General features: G+C 46.5%; 1 protein-coding gene across 5 annotated transcripts in view; it reads left to right on the forward strand.

The window, feature by feature from the left end:
* Plxnc1 (plexin C1) overlaps positions 1–14932 on the forward strand; it is a gene marked incomplete at its 5' end in the record, with an annotated part of 138671 nt that overhangs the window by 34924 nt on the left and 88815 nt on the right.

Here is a 14932-nt window from a genome sequence, read left to right on the forward strand (position 1 = left end):
TGTTACCAAGTCGTTTGACCTGGGCCACTCAGAGCCACCCCACCTGGGGGCGGGATGGGAGTGGGCATGGGACATGAAAGGGGAAAGGGCAGAGCAGGCAGATTTGCTTTTACTTTCTACAGAGTTCCCCAAGACTCAAGAGAAAGGCTAAAGGGTCTCCCTCGGAGAAGAAAAAAGAATAGGAATGTTTGAAAATTTTCAAATGAATCCTCATCATGTTGTGTATGCTATTCGCTCGGTGGAAGCCTTATTATTGATGGCGCTGTCTCCTCGTGCGCCGTTCGGCTGCGGGCCTGATGTACAATTGCGGTCTCCGGGCAGAATCTGCCCAGCCTGGTCTTGAATTACGATGTACACGACCCATCTAGGCTCAGGGGCGACTTGTAGCGGCTTCCTCACCATGGCAGTTCTTAGCGTTTGCTGGGACCAGGCTGCTTGGATTCGCTGTTGCCATGGCAACCCAGTACTCGGGTTCTTGCTATAGAAGCAAGGAGGAGAGAGCCTTAGCTGCAGCTCAGGCAGGAAAGGGAGGGAAAAAAAAATAAACCACATAGCAGTGTCTGTCAGTTCGGTGCTTTCAGTTTTTAAAGGTGAAAAAGGATAAGAAAGAGGAAAGCAGGTAGAGAGATGCTAAAGGCTGCAGGAGGGGGCAGTAGGGCAAAGAAGCCAGGACTAGGTAGAGGGCTGGGCAGCTTATGCAGGAGAAACACAGGGGAAATGAAGGGAGTGGGGTGCATATAACAGAAGAAAGAGGTTCAGGAAACAAACTAGAAATATGGGGATGGAATTAATTAAGAGTGCATGGAGGAAGTCACAAGCCAAGCTTCTGCAAGACAAGAAATGGCCCTTGTCTTTTGCTGCACCTCCTTGCTGGGCTGCTTCTGCACTGGCAGACAAAAGAATCAAGCCCAGGAAAATTCTCATGAATAATTGTAATTGGGTAGGAATCTTTTCTTCTCGTCGCTTGCCCAAGACAGGAGTTTTAGAAATTGACTGATAATAACCAGTATCTTATCATTGCACTCCCACCAAGCAGTCTTGCCATAATCTTTGAGATGTGTGTCGCTTCTCTGTCTGTATCTGTCTAGCCGCATGGAGGAGTTAATTCAGTGAGGGTGGTTATGAGGGCAGTGAGGAAATGACCACTTAGTGGGTACTGTTTCAGCAAGCTCAGATCTAGAGCTGATGGGAGACATCCAATCTGGTGATGGGAATTTGGGAGTCCTGTTTAGATGATACTTATAGAAGCCTTAGGCTCAGACCAGGGAGGGAGTACGGACTCAAGTTTAAAAGCTGAGCTTTGAGGGACTGCAGTGTTTAGGGGTCAGGGAGAAGGAAGGGAAGCAGAGAAAGAAATAAAGAGGGATCAGGAAGAAAGGGAAGAGGGAAAGGCTGAGGGGGTGGGCCTCCTGCAAGCTAAGGGAAAGGAGGAGGAAGTGACCCGCTGTGCCAGCCCCTGCGGAGAGGTCAAAAGGACAGTGAATCCATTGGACTTAGCGGGTGATGATTGGTGACGGCACAAGACAACAGGAAGAGAGGAGGACAGTTAGCACGGATAACTCCTTCGAGGAGCTTTATTGAGAAAAGCAGCAGAAAAAAAAAATGGAGCAGATGCTGAAGGAGAAAGTGGAGTTCAAAGAGTTTGAGTTTTGTAAGATCCACAAAATAATCATGCGTTTCTGTGCCGTTGGCAGAATTCCAGTAGGGAGGGAGCAGATGATGTTGCAGGAAAGAGGAGAGAGAGCTGTGGAATGTTATCTCTCAGCAGATGACCTAGTGGGCCAGCCACAAATAGGAGCCCGGACAGCTCCTCCCTGTGATAAGGGGTAGGGGGAAGCCCGGGCCCGGGCCAGGTAGGTGAAGAAGCAACTGCAGTGTCTTTTCTTACTGTTTCCATCACCTTCACCGACTTTAGAACAGTGAGAGCTGGGAGGAGGCACTGGAGAGAAGAGAGGGCAGGAAAGAAATAGGAGATGGGGCAGAGAAAAGAGCAGGAAAATATAGCATGGTTGCCAAGCAACTTTAGGGCCCACTTGAGCTTGGTGGTCCTGCTTTCAAAGTAGAGCAAGTAGCATGGTTTTGCTTTCTTCATGCTACTTCAGCTCTGGCGCCATAGTCCTAGCGCAGAGGGGAGTTCAGTTAAGCCAGAGTTGGGGGGTGAATATATGGAGAGACTAGGACTCTGAGGGTACACGCATTGCTAATGTTGATGTGGACACCTGGTATTATGGCTTGTGTAGGATGTCCCCTCAAAGCTTCACGAAGTCATAGGTGGGGCTTTTTCAGAGGTGGCTGGATCTAAAGTATGTGATGCTGGGATTGATTCATGGTCCAATGCTAGGTTTAAGGGCGCTGGGATCAAGGCTGGGAATGCTACCCACCCTGAGCAGCCTGAATACAATAAAAAGGGGCAGAAAGACGCTGTTAAGGTCCCTTATTTACTTTATAACCTTCTGGGAGCCATGAACTGGTTCTACTCTGTGATGTCCCTCTGCCATGCCACCCTGCCATGGAGCCAGCTGATTATGGACTGAAATCTTTACAAACTGTGAGCTAAATGAACCTTTCCTCCTTTCACTTTGTGTGTTGGGTATTTTGTTGCAGCAAAGAGAGAAAAGTAACAAACAGCCGGGCACTCGGGAGGGAAGCAAGTGGTTGGAGGAGGGGGATGTGAAAAGGTGGTAGGATCACAGGCTGTGGTTGGAGAACTGGAAAGGGTTGGGTGACAGTTGAAGTCATGGAGCAGTGGGGTTACTGATGATGGTAAAATCTAGAGGATAATTGTGTCTCTGAAGTAGGGCGGGGAGACAAGATCACTGGCAGAGAAGGGTCCAGGAGCTGAGGTGGTGGCCAGAATATTCAGTGGATCGCTCGTCTGTGTGGAAATTGCAATCACCCAGAAGGAGAATGGGCGAACACCCAGAATGAGTGTTGGAAAGAGTGAGGAGCTAAATAGCCAAGAAGTAAGGGACGTGGCCGGGGGCAGGCCTGGTCTGTAGGAGATCCCAGCGTGAAGAGGTGGTACCAGTGGATGGCACAAGCTCTAAAGCTGGGGTGTAGCTAGGAAGAGAAGATCGGCCAGGAGAGTGGTAGACACTCCAGTGGGACACCTATGATGAGGGAAGGAGAAAGCAGCCAGCCCTCCAGAAGGGCCAGAGAAGCCAGGGCCTCAGAGGAGAGCTGCTTCCGGTAAGGTCCAGGTGAGAACCTGAGGACCTCTGGCTGTTTCTGGTCACTGGCTGAGAATTCCAGCCTCTGTGAAAGCCTGCTTCTTGCTTCCCCTGCGTCAGCTTTTGCTCCCTTACCCCTACCCTAATCCCTTCCAAGAAGAGCAATAATTTAAAAACCAAAACAGTTCATGTCTCTCCACAGCTTCATGCCGCAGCTACTTTCCATCTTAGTGGAACTAAGAGTCTTTCCAACTCCTCAGGCAAGACTTGATGTGATCTGGTCCTTCTCTACTTCCCTGACCTCTCCTGCCACTGCCTCCTTTGGTCACTCTGTGCTAGCCACACTGACCCTCTTTCCAACTTGAGAATATGTAAAATGTGTTCCTGCCCCAAGGTTTCTGCCCCTGCTATTTCCTCGTTCCAGAATATTCTTCCCTGAGATCTTCTCACAGCTGGCTCTGCTTCGGCCATCTGGTCCTAGAACACACATTTATCTCCACCTGACCAACCAGTCTTAATTAGCCTCAATCCACTACTGTCTTCTTCGAGGCCCATCACTCTGACCTTATTTATTTCTCTACCTCTCCCTTTATTTTCAAATACAATGTGTGCAAAAAGCATTATATATGAGTGAGGCAGACTGAGAGATGGGTAGACTGTACCCATAGCTGGTTGAGACTTGTGCCTTAAAATGAGAAAGCACTGGAGCCAAGGGGTGATGGCCCTTCCCCGCCATATCAGATTACATGATTTCAGACGGGTTTGGTTCTGGCCCAAGATGAAATGCAACTTAGCCTCAGATCTGTGACTCATGTGAAGCTCCCAGTACCATTCAAAATTAGGAATTCTAAAGGGGGATGTTTTCTTACAACTCTAGAGCATCCCACTGTGTTTATTTTAAATGTCACAGATTTATTTAGAAAAAATAATTTATTTTCTCTTTTGAGAAGGTTGAACCTCCTTGTATACGTGTCCAGAAAGTGGATTTGGGGAGAAGGGGGCAAGAAAACTATCTTAACTTCCCTTTGATCGGGTGTTAAGAATAGGCATCCAGCATAGGCAGATAAAAAGCAATTAGATAAACAATGAGCTCTAAAAAGTCTAGTATTTTATTGTGGGAACCTCAAATCCAACCTGTGCTGGATTTGTGTGTGTGGGTGGAAAGTGCATTTTTGCAGGCTGAGTATCTTGGGTTTGGAAGCAGCTTCTCAGTCTCTCCCATATTGCAGAGCATAGCACATGTGTTCAGTTATGGATTTCCACAAAACTGGCAATCCCAAACCAATGAGCGGGTGAGGTTCCAGGAGTTCATTTGCAAGTTTGTTTGGCACGTGGAGCGCATTTTCCCATAGAAACAATGTCATAAATTAAAGATTGATTCCCAAGCCAGCCCACAAAATTCAACTTATTTAATTTCAACAAATATTTGTTGAATACTTACCAAGAGTCCCATGTGGGGATTGAGATAGCTTAGGTGCTGTTGAGAAAAATCAGATGGCATTCTTGGCTTTTAGGAATTCACATGCTAACTAGGGAAGTGGGCCTGTCAACGGCCGACGTTCGTTCATTCATTCATTCATTCATTCATTCATTCATTCATCTAATCACAGCTGTTTATCAGGCACCTAAGGTGTCCTAAGCCCTGTGCTCAGGGCTGGAGATACAGTTATTTCTTATCTGCATGGAGCTTGCCATCTAATGAAAGATACAGATACGAGTGTACTAGTCTGATTTTTGCTTCAGTAATACTGCAAAATATACACATTTTTATTCACTTTTCATGCTTATAGGTCCATCTTTCAACTGTAGGGTTCTGTGTCAAGCTGCAAGTTGAGTTCAGGTCCACATGCTGCCATTCTGTGCAGGTTCTTTCTTGTTAAGACAAGAAGTGAAACACAAGACATCGAGCTAAGATGTGCAACACACTCAAAGCCTCTGCTCACAGCTCATTGGCTGATACTCCACAGCTAAGGCAAGCCACATAGCCAAGCCCAGCATCAGTGGAATGGGAAAATATAGTAGGCCTACTCTAAGAGGAGCATTGTGAAATGATACAACAAGGGGCAATATGGCTGTGTAATTATAGGCGAGGGGGATTGAGAAAAACAATAGTCCAATAAGCAAAGGGGGTGAATGAACTAGAGGGTAATAAGGGCTCGCATAGAGGAAGTGTGGATTTCATGGGCCACAAAAAGAACATTTAACTTAAATGGAAGAGGTCGGGGGGAGTCCCTTAAAGAAAGGAAGTCTAAACTGAACCTGACCTCTAGGAGGATCGCAGCTAGACCTGAAGGAGGCTGGGGAAGCTGGCCAAGAGGACAGGATAGGAAAGGCCAGGAACTGTGGGAGAGCCTGGCTCGACGCTCAGAATGAACAAGCACACAGGATACAAGGGAGTGTTGGGAGATGAGGGCCATGGTAAACGGGGTAGATGAGGGAGGATCTCGTAAGCCTTGTTAAAGAGCTTGGGCTTTGTTGGAAAGACCCGAAAGAGCCACTGCAAGGCTTGTACTAGAAGGGGTGAGCAGATAAGCTGTGTTTCAGAACAGACAACCTGGGTCAGGGTGGGAGGTTGAGGAGATGCCCCCGGATGCTGGCAAATCAGTTCGCAGGTGGTTGTAAACCAGTAAGAGACCAGGGGCTGAATCAGTGATGGTAGGAGGAAGTGAGCAAATTTGAGAGCTACTTGGAAGATAGCACCAATAGGACCTGGTGATTAACTGGATTCCCCTTTGAGTCTGACACACTAAAAATAGGCCATAAGATGAAAAGTAAAATATCAAGGTGGCCACCTTTTCCGCACGATGCCTTTCTTCCTTGATCTATAATTTCACCCAGGAAATAAAGAAGTGCTGGCCAAATACATACTGGATTCCTCCAGTGCTCTGGGCACTGGATTTGGCACTTAGGTTAAAGGGCAAAGAATGGACACCCATGTGGGATAAGGTAGGGGGCCCTGAGAGATGCCGGAGCTGAGTCTCAGACTGGCAGGGGGTGAGGTATCTATCTCTTAGCAGCAGTGCAGAGATGTTGGTATTGAGGTTGCAGGGGAAGGAGTTACAGGCCCGGCTTGGGTGACCAAGCCGAATAGACTGGGGGAAGCAGGAGGCAGGAGAAATAGCTTGTTGCAGAAGCACATACCCAGGGCACTGACTTCTACCTGGGCAGCAGAGTAAAGATCCTGAAGTCAGCATGGTTGGGATGGAATCCATGCTTCAGCATGACCTGAAAATTCTTCTCTGTGCGCCGGCTCCTGTTCTCTAAAGCAGGATTAATGGTAGTGCCCACCCTAGCGTGTTGCCAACAAGCTTAAATCAGACAGAGTGTGAATTCCGAGGCACAGGGCTAAGGTCGGGTTAGCAATGGTGGGAGCCAAGGAGAGAGTCATTAGTTGTCCCTGAGGTTAAGAAAGGCTTCCACAGAGGTATCCTTAACATGGAGCTCAGAAGCCTGAGCCGACTTTCTCCAAAGGAGGAGTGGCGGAGACATTTCACGGAGAAGAAGCCAGCGCGGTGAGAGATCTGTTCAGGAAGTGGCAGACTGGATTCTGTTGTTAGGACAGCGGCTCTTGAAGGAAGGAAGGAAGGGGTGAGGGTGCTAGGTGGGACCAGGATGTGAAACGTTCTGTTTAGACTTCATTAGTTTATGCTGGCAACTCACAAAGTGCTGTAAATAAAGGACTACTACATCTTTAAGAGACTGTGTTTTTGAAAGATTATCCACATGGCAACTGCAACAGCTTAACATCAGTTGTACTGACCCCATCCGTTCTCTCACAAGGCCACTTTCGCCTGGGACACTTTGTAAAGAGTGAGGCAGCTCACCTCTCTTCCTGAGTCATCTATGTGGTGGCCATTTTTCCAAATGTCGCAAACTTCTCCAGCTTTCCCAGCACTGTCATGGAACTCCACTTGCTTTGGTCTCAATCACGTGGTAGACTCAGGTCTGGTTCCTCTTCAGAAAATGGGCCTATTATGTTCTGTCGTACAGGGATGTGTGCTCTATGTGAAGATAGAGCCCCAGGCATGCTAGTTATGAGGAATCTGGGTACTCCTCTCAATTAATTGCATAAGTTTAATATTTTCCCCCTATTTTTCTGCATGTTTCCTCTGTGGTGACAGCTGGAAGGCCTTCAAGCAGCTCCTGTAGCTGTTTTGAGGTCTCCGGCAGTGGTGATAGGGTGTTTTAGTTTTTCCTGAGACTGCCCTAACAAACTGACACAAAGCTGGTGGTTTAAAATGACACAGAGTTCTCTCATGGTGCTGGAGGCCAGAAGTCAGCATAGTCTTCCCTCTGACACCTGTAGGGAATGACCCATCCTCCCTTGTCCTAGCTTCTGGTGGCTTCTGGTGTTTCTTGGCTGTGGCAGGATTACTCCATCTCTGCCTCGGTCTCACATGACCTCCTTCGCTGTGTGTATCCAGATCTCTCTCTCCCCTTTCTCCTAGAAAGACACCAGTCATTGCAGACTCTGAAGTCTAGGATGATTTCAGCTTGAGATCCAGAACCAACTGCACTTGCAAAGATTCCATTTCCAATTAAGATGACATTTAGAGGTTGGGGGGTGGGGTTAGTTTGGGGAACGCTATTCAACCCTTACATGGAGGGAGATGGAGAGTATAAAAATTGGAAAGGAAATAGTATGTTCAATTAGTGATCAGAGTTATGAAAAATAACATAAAACCAAGAAAGGGGATGGGAATGCTGTTATAGGCAGGGGAGGTCACAGTCTAAAACAGGGGCAGAGGGATATCTTGGAGGGCCTCACTGGGCAGGGGACATCACAGCCAGCTTTGGAGATGTCCCCCTTCAAAAGCTATGGCAATATTTAACAGAGTGGCTAGAAAGACCACTTGGACAGATGGTTGTTCTAAGTCTGCCATTGTTGTTCCTCCTTCCTTTTCAATCCGGGATGTGTCCTTGAGCAGATCCCAGGCTTGGAGTCTGTGTGGTGACACTTCTTTATGGTCCAGTGCTGCTCTAATGACAGTGATAATGATAATAATGGGATCTGGGGGCAGCCCCTCCTTCTTATGTGAGGACCCCATTGCGCCGACTAATTGTGTAGAAGCAAGTAGGACAACTGTCTGTGGGGTGGAAGCTGCAGGGAGCATAGAGGAGGCCGCTGTTCCAGCCTTGGGGCATCACAGAATTACCCTGGCACGGCTGAGCCCTGGATCCAGGTTACCAAGAGTACTGGAAGAACGGGGGTGGGGGTCTCCTAAACTGGGAGGAGGGGCTGGGGTCAGCCTGGGTCCCCCAAGGTCTTCATCAGCTATTAGAGGAGCTGTGGATTAATCCTACTTACTGCAAAGCAGAAGGTGAAAGGGAAATAAAATTGTTAAGGGGCACAGCTCCACCTTGGCATTGCAGACAGTTGGCAGTGGTCGGCATGGGAAGATTCTCACCTTGCTCCAAAGCTAGTTTGTTTGGTGTCTTGTTTGGTTTTTGGTAGAGCTGGCAACTGGCATCCTCAGACCTCAGCCTCCAGACTGCAGTGCTTATCTGCACCATCTCTTTAATTGGTGCTCTCTGACTTCTACCAAGCCCCATTAAGAACACTCCTTTTAGTAAATATATGTTTTTAATGGAATAGATTTTTTTGCAATGACCTTATCTCAGGCAGCACGGACTCTCATAAGTATGTATCGATTGGCTTTTTAAAATTCCTCAAATGTTTTCGCTTGTCCTGTGACCTAATATTTGCCCTGTTCCCAGAAACTGCAGCATTCATACACAGTGTTCAGATAGACTCTGCATCCCGAGAAGCCTGCCTGCCAGCCTTGGGTTTTGATTTTGTAACATTTTCTAATGTTTGACTACTTTTATTCTGCTGTATGGAGCTTGCACCGTTTCTCATAGGCTAAGGGTGGGATTTGATGTTTCTCTCGGGATGTGATACCATTGCCACCTGCTTATTGGTAAGGAAACTGACTCCCACAGCAGAGGAGTGTGTCCCCAGTTACACAGGGACTGTGAGCGAGAGCTGATTGGAACCCAGGCCTTTCTGATCCAAATAGCATTATTTTCCCATTTTTTTTATCCATGCTGTCTATTTTTTCTAAACACCTCCTCTAAACTCTTGTTTCATGGTCTGCATTTGGACATAAAAACACCAAGTTTTAGTATATTCACCACCCTCTAAAGAACCACACGGGGCAAAGGCCACAAATCCCTTTTGTGTGAGTGTATCGGTCTGAGAATGTGTTTTATATGTGCTAAATAGCTCCAAGTTTCAAGACAAAGGCCGGTTTTCCACCGCTAGTTAACAGGCCAACCCAGTGAACAAAAATCAATGAAGCAAATTATGCTGGTATCATGGAGACACGGACAAGAATTTAGACACTTTAAAATTGAATTCTTAATCCACTTGAGCTAACCTTTGTTAAGTACCAGCCATGGGCCAGTCCTGTATTAGGCTCTGGGGGAGGCAAAGATGGATAAGGCCTTGTCTTAGAGAAGCACGGAAGTTCATATGGGAAGCAGTCTCCAAACAAGTGCTTTAATAACTGTTCTTTGAGGCATGGAGAGATCCCAAAGAACATATTAGTCTTGGAAGGAAAGAGAGTTGTGATTAAGAATCTTCCAAGAAACCTTGAACTATTTCTGCCCTTGTACGTAGGAAAGGTACAATAGCCATTGTGTATACTTACAGCTGCAGGCATCTGGTCAACCTTACTGCCTGAGCGCCTTTCTTCTCACTACTAGTTTGTATTTGTTTGACTGATGTCACCCTCTTTTTTTCTTAAATTCTCTGTTTCACTTGCCCATATTATAATAACAGCTGCTGATACTGAAGCATTCTTATAATAACTCCATGATTTAGGAACCATATTATTTGCATTTCTGCAGGTGGAGAGCCTGAGACACAGAGAGGACACATGTCTTGCTCAAGATCACCAGTTTGTCACTGGTAGAACTCTGCTCTGCTGCCTTCACTAAGTTTTAGCCAAGCTGATCTATTTTATGAGTCCTGTGCAGAGACCATGCATAAATGAGCATAGGCGCTTGGTGCACGCCATTCCTGCTGCTCAGATTGCTTTTCCACTACTCTTGATGTGACTATGTGGTTCTCATCCTGGAACTCCGAGCTGAAATGCCTTGTTTCTTGACCAAGCTGTCTAAAGTAGGCTCCTTCCTACTAGAGCTTTGGTTTCTGCAGAATTCCTTCAATTTGAAATGATTGTAAATGGTGGTCAGCTTACTGGTTTTTTGTCTGTATGCTACACTTAATGGACTTAATCACTGATACATCTTCAGGGTCTACTACAGTGTTTGACATCAGATGGGCACTCAGTAAATATATGTGAAAAGTGCCAGGTGAGGTGCCTTTCCCTGGGGCTCAGGGTGGCAGCCTGGTCAGAGGAGCAGGCAACCTTCCACTAATGCAGCACACTGTCTGCTTAGGAGCATGTGCACGGTGCACTAGGGACCCAGGGGAAGGAGCTTGGAGATTGGGAAGACATCACAGACGAGGTGATGCTGAACTAGCCCTTGAGTTCACCTTGGTTTCACCCAGGTGTTGCAGGCCATTGTGGGCAGGGGGAACACCACTGTGCTTGGAAGGGCCCAACATGTGTGCACTGCAGGTGTTTACCAGGTGCCAGGTGCTGTTCGCTAGATATCAGCGATTCATGTTTTTAGGAACTCGCAGTCTGAGTAAAGAGACAGACTCACCAACCCGCTTTTACCCAGGAATGAGTTTGGAGAGGAAGGCAGGACCTGAAATGAGTGTAGAAACATCTTCTGTAGGCAAAGAGTCATGACAATCACATAGGCAGGGGCTTGCTGTGGCAATATGGTACCACTGGAGATTCTTAAGTATAGGATGCTATGATCAGCTGTGCGCTAGATGTCTGTGTGGGTGTGGATCAGAGGCATTGGGGGCTGGGGGCTGCAGGCCGGGTGACTGGTGATGGGTGGTAATAGCATGCAGAGGATAGCTGAGAGCAGTGATGGCAGACCTTTTAGAGACCGAGTGCCCAAACTGCAACCCCAAACCCACTTATTCATGGCCTGGCACCGCTGCTCCTGTCCAAGCATGCGCATGGCCTGTGTCTGTGATATTATCTGATGCTCGGCTGCTGGGGGAAAGCTGGGGTGAGTGGACTCCTGTGCTGACAGAGAGGGCTGTGTGTGCCTGCTGCAACACATGTGCCATGGGCTCAACACCACGAGCTTAGAAGATGCTCAACAGTTGAGTATGAGGGTTACCCAAATTACCCCAAAGTCAGGTTTCTAACGTGATCTGCCACATGGACCATTATCGCTCATCAGACAAGACTGGGCAGTGTTTCCTGGTGTTTGTGAGTACAGTTTCTAATCCCTCGGGACAGCCCTTGGCCAAAAGGGTCAAAATGATGCACCATTTAGTTTTGTGTTACAAAGTGCCAGTGCACTGCGGCATATTCAAGGCTCCAAGATTTACAGCAGCGAAACTCGTTCATTTTATTGAACTTACATTTTCCAAACTTGTTGGCCATGGAACCCTACCTTACCACTAACACCCTAGCAACCCAAGGAACACACTTTCCGGAAGGCTGAGAAATGGAATGGAATAGAACTTATATTTTCCCATACGACCATGGCTTGGGGGGAAATGTTGAGCATCATCTCGGTGTTTATCACGGTGCTTCTCTGGTAACCTGTACAGTCCGAGCAGCTTAATAAAGCAGTGAGAGCGCAGGTATCAGTCCCAGACACCACACTAACTAAGCTCCCTGCGTCTCAGTTTCTGTCTCTTTAGCATGGAGGTGGTAACATTAATGCCTGCTCCATGAAGAGGCCATGAAGACGAATGAGCTTACTATAGAAAACCCTAAGAACAGTACTGGATCCACGGCACCAGGAAGGTGCTGTGGTTTGAATGTGTCCCCCACAGAGCGTGTGTTAGAAACTAAAGCCCCCGGGCAACACCCTCCTCAGGAGATTCATGCCAATTTCAAAAGGCCTCACTGAGGGTGCGAGCTTGAGGTCCTGCTGCCTTGCGTGCCTCTTGCCTTTCCACCTTCTGCCATGGGCATTGTGGCAAGAGAGCCTTCACCAGATGCAGGCCCTTCTTCAGCCTTGAGCTTCCTAGCATCCAGGATTGTAAGAAATCTATTTCTTTATAAATTACCCAGCCAAATATGGTGGCATGCCTATAATCCCAGCACTCAGGAGGCTGAGGCAGGAAGATTATGTGGAATTCAAAGCCAGCCTAGACTACGTAATGAGGTCAAGGCGAGCCGTACTATATAGCAAGAGCCTGTTGCAAAAAATAGGTAAATAAACAACCCAGTCTGTGGTGTTGTCAGAGCAGCGTTAAATAAGTTAAAAATAAAAGGGCTTAGCCGGGCGTGGTGGCTCACACCTGTAATCCCAGCACTCGGGAGGCTGAGGCAGGAGGATCCCTGTGAGTTCGAGACCAGCCTTGGCTACAAAGTGAGCTCACGGCCAGCCTGAACTGCACAGCGAGACCCTGTCTCAAAAAGACAAAAAAAAAAATAAAAGGGCTCAGTCAGTATTAGCGGCTGTAAGAAGCAACATAGAGGAGGAGATGAAAATGTGGTTTTTGAAGCTATGCTGCCTGGCTTTGTGTCTCAGCCTCTCTATTTACTAATTCTGTGACTCTCAGGAAAGCCATATGGGGCCTTCCGTGCCTCTGTTTCCCCTATCTGTATAGCAGGGACAATTATAGTAACTACTTCATAGTTTTGTTGTGAAGAATAAATGAATCAAGTCATGTGAAAAGACGTTGCCTGGCATGTGAGATGTTTTTGATTTTTAAAAACGTCTCCTAAATTGTCTCTGTTATTAGCATAATTTCATCATGTAGACTGACTTGCAGCTCCAGTGATGAAGATCCAATTTTTCAGCTTTCCTAGGAAGTTATTTTGGTCTTATATTTTGGCATTCCCTTTTCCTGACTGCGAGGGCCTTTAATTCACAATTTAGTTTGTCACCGTGACTCCTATTCTCTTTCGTTTAGTGGAGTTTGGTTTCTTCGGCTCCTGGACTGGCAATCGTAATGAAAGTCCCTCGATTCGGGAGGCCACCTGGCCCCTCCTTTGGGCTCTGTACCTTTCCTAAAGATGCAGACATCTGTTTCACATCACTTAGAGAAAGACCTTGGGATGCTCTTGCAGGGAATCCATCCCCCAGCTCAGATGCCATTCCCTGTGTGAGAGAGAAGCTGGATCGTTGGCTTGTTAAAAGTTTTCTGATATTATATCGGTGTAGAATCTTTGAAACAGGTCACACTCACCCCACATTCAAGCCAATTACCTGATATTTAGTTATCAGATTCCTTCAGGGACTGTCTGTTCTTCGTGAACAATTAGATTAGAGAATGCTGATGAAATTCAAGTGGCAGGAAGTAGAAGTTACAGTTCTGAGTTCAGAGTTTCTATTTCAAGGTTGAGTAAGTGGTAAATTTTTACTGAGAGATTTCAGCCTAATAGAGTCAGATGCCGCAGGTCCCCCCAGCCCAGCCTATGGGCATTTATTTCACCTGTCTGGAACCTTCAGCCCCTTTTCAGAGGTGGCTGTCCCTGTCCTTTAGATTGGCATGAAAACAATTAATAATTTAAACCATGCCCATTAAAAAAATAGAAATGCTGTATAAATACAATACTGTAATAATAAATTTAAAAGTCGATCCAGCTGGGCACTATTCCCAGACTACCAGCTGAGCAGAAACACAAATAAGTAAAGAAGAAGAAAAAACTGCTATATAATGCAAATGGCTGCAACCTTGTTTTCTGCTACTCTCATATTGCAAATATATAGTATTGAAGTTACATTACGGATAAGTAGGTTTTATGGCTTAACCTGGAAACCTAATCATGGCTGATAACATTAATTTTATGGGGGAAAATATATTCCATGTTACAGATGGTTTGCAATTTTTTTGAGAACAATAGATGTATAAGTCTGGGGGAGTCTGGAATTTTAATCTGTGCTGGATGTTTTGCATTTATTATTGACAGATGAAAATTCAAAGTCTCTTGGAGTCTCCACCATTGCCCTGGCCTCCAAAATCCTTGCTGCCTCTTCATTCAAAAGATACTGCCTCACCTCTCTTTTCTGATCAAGGGGCCACCATCCCTGTTCTGTCCCGGCACAACTCCACCCTCTAAACACTGTGGAGCCCTCAGGGAACCAGGACAAGCATGGTGGCCCCTTGAACAAAAAACAGTGTGTATGACATTTGGTGTCAGTCAGAAGCCACGCAGCTGAGTGACTGAGAATGTGGATCTGAAGCCAGACTTCTGCTGCATGGCAGCTGTGTGACCTCAGTGTGTTGCTGTACATCTCTGATCCTCTGGTTCATCCCTATACAATGAGTTTATGAGACCTATCAACACTCACAACAGGGGCTGGGGATTTAGCTCAGTGGCACAGTGCCTGCCTGGCAAGCGCAAGGTCATGAGTTCAATTCCTGGTACCGGAAAAAAAAAACCACTTACAACAGTGCCTGGCACAGAGTAAATGTTCCCTTCATGCTATTGTTTGGTGGGGTAATTATTCAGGGATCTTATAGGCTACATTGATTGCTATATAATCAAGAAGCAAGCTCACTGTATAAAAGTACTTTCTGAATTTCAAACAGCAAACTTCAAAACAATCATCCGGAACCTTCCTATTTACCAGTTGGGGCCTGGATAGATTTGGAGCATACTTTTTTTTCCCAAATTGGGAATTGAGGAGTGGGTGGCCCAGGTCCTCATATAGTCAAGTGAAATGTTAAACTATTTTTATTGAATTATTTGGAATAAATT

This window comes from Chinchilla lanigera, unplaced genomic scaffold (assembly GCF_000276665.1).
Source record: "Chinchilla lanigera isolate Chin_1 unplaced genomic scaffold, ChiLan1.0 scaffold00004, whole genome shotgun sequence".
NCBI lineage: Eukaryota > Metazoa > Chordata > Mammalia > Rodentia > Chinchillidae > Chinchilla > Chinchilla lanigera.